Here is a 3961-nt window from a genome sequence, read left to right on the forward strand (position 1 = left end):
AAGACAAAATGCGGACAATTATGTTCTAATGTAGTTTCACCATTGTAACTGCTGTGCAGTCCAGACATACTGATAAAATAGANCCCCCTGAAAAAAAACATAAGACCTTTTGAAAATTATAACTTGTTTTTAATGTAAAAGAAACCAAACTATTATTACATCAACTAAATTGAACAGTAATTCACATCTCATAACAAAATAAGCTAAGGCGACTACTTGCATTCGGTGACTTGATTTTAAAAATGAAAACCAGGGAAATTCTTTGTTTTGCGGTCCATATCTCATTAAAATATCTAATGTTAGTAACTATTAAAGACAAAATGAGGACAATTCTGTTCTAATGTAGTTTGACCATTGTAACTGCTGTGCAGTCCAGACATAGGCTACTGACCAAATAGGGCCTCTAACTTAAATAAACTCAATAATTAATGAAATCAGTTCAATACGCATTATTCTTATTCTTATCATTCTTTATGAGCGCAGTTAACGGTAAGGTATCTAATTACTTATTTATTTAGTATTCCATAACTTAATAACTGAGATGGTCAAACTGAAGATGAAAAGACACAGATGACAGAAGCACAATAACAAGTAGGCTATATTTAGGTGTTTTTTTGTAAATAACCGACAGTATCAAGAGGAAGTAAAGTCCCCTGGTTTGTCCCTTATACCCTAACTGCCATGAGACAACTCAAAATCAAGTTTCCAAAATCCGACACTGAGGTGGTCTTAGCGCACCGGCAGATGACAGCGCTGACAAAGTGTGTTTCCCGCAGCGAGACGCTACAACACTAATTGTGGGCTTATCATGTTGATTCGGCCACAACAGAAAAAAGAAAAACAAACTCTCGCTCTCTCCAGAGGGGCAGGTCAGCCAAAAAGGCCAAACGGGCCGTTGCCCGGGCAACATTAGCCCGTACCTGTGCACGTCCCTGATAGTAGCCCATATATGCCTGTCTATATCTGTCTGCATCATGGGAAATGTCAGATACAGTGTTTCTGAAGCTTGTTCTATACTAGGGACTTAAAGTCAGGACACCCACATCTTCTTTTTTTTATCAGTAAAAAACAGTTAAATAAAAATGCCCTCACAAGTTTTGAGACACTTTACATGCCTTTACATGCCGTGTCTGCTCCAAACAACCATTAAGAACAATTTCATTCTAATATTTATGAACACAGAAAAGCAGCAAATCGTAACACTTGAGAAGCGAAAATGGTTGCTGGTGTAACGATTGTGACCATACATCAATCAATAAATTGCTACAGCTCTAGCAGTATTATATTCCAGCACAACGCTCTTATCACACTCTTATCACATTCTTCATGAAAAGCAGCTAGGACATGACAATAGTGACACGGTCATTTTGTGTTCGTTATTTTGTGTTTTGTTTAAAGATTGTAGCTACATGTTTAAAATCTTATAATGTTAAAGGTAAGGCATTTATCAAGACTTGGGCTCCACCATGATCATCCATTTGGTTTAACACATTTCTCAAATGATGCTCTGGCACAACAGGCAGCGTGTGGACACTTGTCATCAAGCAGTCGTACACACACTCTTCATTGGCTATTGTGTCACCATGTCATGTTCTTTCCCCTCATAAAGTCCCTCTGAGCTCCTTCAACAGTAACATTTATTTGTAATAACAACTCTTGAGTGATGAAACATCAATTCACTTATTTATTCAATTGAATTTGATGGTGTACGTCCACCTCCCAGCTTAGATTGTGTTCATTATCCTCCTCAGTGTGTTTGAATGCCTGCCTGAATAAATGAATACAAATCAAGGATTTATTTTTTCCGTCATCTTGGTGTTTATGCCTACTAAAAGCCCATTTTCAGCAAACAAATTAGATCCACTCTAAAGCTGGATTAAAGAGTATTCTGAACCTGTTTTCTTTTCTTTCCTATTTGGGCAGAATATATTTTGTAACTGATTGTTTTTAAATCCAGAACTAAGGATGTCCAGATTAAGTTTATTAAAAGAAAATTGCCCCAATCTGCTTTATTGTTGATTCAAAAAGTGTGTGTGTGTGTGTGTGTGTGTGTGTGTGTGTGTGTGTGTGTGTGTGTGTGTGTGTGTGTGAGANGCACATTCAAAACGCCTTTCTGCTGAATTTTCATGTAGTCTAAAACTTCATATGCTCGGGGGACACTGTAGCAATAGGCTGCTGAGAAGCATCTGGAAAAAGCTCAAATGTAACTTTGATATGTTCTATATCTTAAAGGGGACCTGTTTTGCTTTTTGGGGTATTCCCTTTCTTGTAATGAATTTCTATAAGTTTGTTTGTTTGTAATGGTCTTGAAAGGCTAAAATCCCAGAGTTCCCTCCAGAGGGAATTTCTCTCCCACACACTCCCCCCTGCCTGAAACGCCTCAATATAATTAGCTTAAAATGAGAAAATCCAATCCCAATCTAATTCTACACATTTTCTATATCATTTGATAATCCAATTGGCTCTTTTTCAAATAGGGAAGCACATTTTTTTTAATAGCTAAACTGTTCTATAAGTTTTCAGCCGGTTTTAAAAATGTTGGTTATCAGGTTTGGATTTGATACATCTAAGTTTGGGTTGCTGTCCTGGGCCCCCCTCTACTTCTCCCTTTGTCTTCCCAGTGACCTCTGTGGTGTGGTCAGCAGTGGGCTAGTCTCTGACTCAGCAGCACCCTGAGCTGCCCTCATCTGTCTCTCTCATTAGCAATCAGCCACCCTCCTCCTCACCTCCTCTTTCCTCCTTCTCCTTCATCTCTTTCTCCCCCCGCCCCCTCTGCACTATCCACCAGAGACTCTAACCTCTCTTCCCTCCCACAGTGTGATGCCGTCTGGGCCAGGGGCCAGCATATATGTGTGTGAAAGAGGAAGAGAGACACCTTGGCTGGGTCAGACAGACACACCCCCATAATCACCGCAACGACCCAGCTGCTGCATCGCACTTTGATATCATTGCTGTAACCTTTACTTGTCATTATCGTAACCTTTTTACATAGCTGTCATTTCCGCCACCAGTTACACTTGCAAGCCGGGGCCTGGGTAATGCACCGTCAGCTTTTGTAGTGCCGAAGGGCATGTTTAAACCGTAGCGCTAGTTGTTTTCACCTTGCTCTGTTTATGTTGGCAGCAGCTATACGCTCAGGCCTATTGTAAAAGTACAGAGAGTGTTCAGCCTGTTGGTCTGCCAACATAAAGGATCAATTCAGTTTATCACAACTTGGGTCTTGTTTTTGTACTTCCTGCCATCATTTCTATTGGCGACCATAACAACGCACTCTATGCTTTTACAGTGACACTGATATCTAAAAGGGGCTGATGGTATGGCACTTTTATTTTACACTGCTGTTTTAGTGGCTTGTGGCACACAACAGTATGTAACTTGGGTTCCACAAGGACACGACCACTGTCCACTACTTCGGTCCGGCCTGAAATATTTCGCAATCAGCATTATTGGTTCGATTACCATGACGTTCTGTTCACATATTCATGAATACATGAATCCTACTCTTTTCGGTTATCTTCTGAATATTACTGAAGCACTGTGAGCCTAAGAAGTATCTAGACATTACCCAGAGGAGCTGTATGTGAGATCTGTAATGTCCCAATCATTCTGACCAGACATTAAACAGACTTTATGCTACTAGGTTCAGAGTACAAAGTAAGTGTAATAATGTCCATATTAGCCCCAGCAAATAAGACAATACTGTATTGTCATACTGGTCCTGTGTGAGGTGTAATTGTTCCTTTTGGTTTAGTTTACCCACACTTGAAAATAGATTATAGGACTTCTTTGTGTCATTATCCTTATTTGCACCATTGTTACCTGTTACTCCTGTATCCAGGTTTTGTGGCTGTTCTGATCAAGTCTTAACATTTCTACCTTTTTAATTGTCTGATGTATCCTCCCCATTGGACTAGTAACATCAGTAGGTTTCCGGACCTCAATAATTACTTTTGTACGTATA

Source organism: Notothenia coriiceps, unplaced genomic scaffold (assembly GCF_000735185.1).
Source record: "Notothenia coriiceps isolate Sejong01 unplaced genomic scaffold, NC01 NC01_scaffold00032679, whole genome shotgun sequence".
In the NCBI taxonomy this organism is placed as follows: domain Eukaryota; kingdom Metazoa; phylum Chordata; class Actinopteri; order Perciformes; family Nototheniidae; genus Notothenia; species Notothenia coriiceps.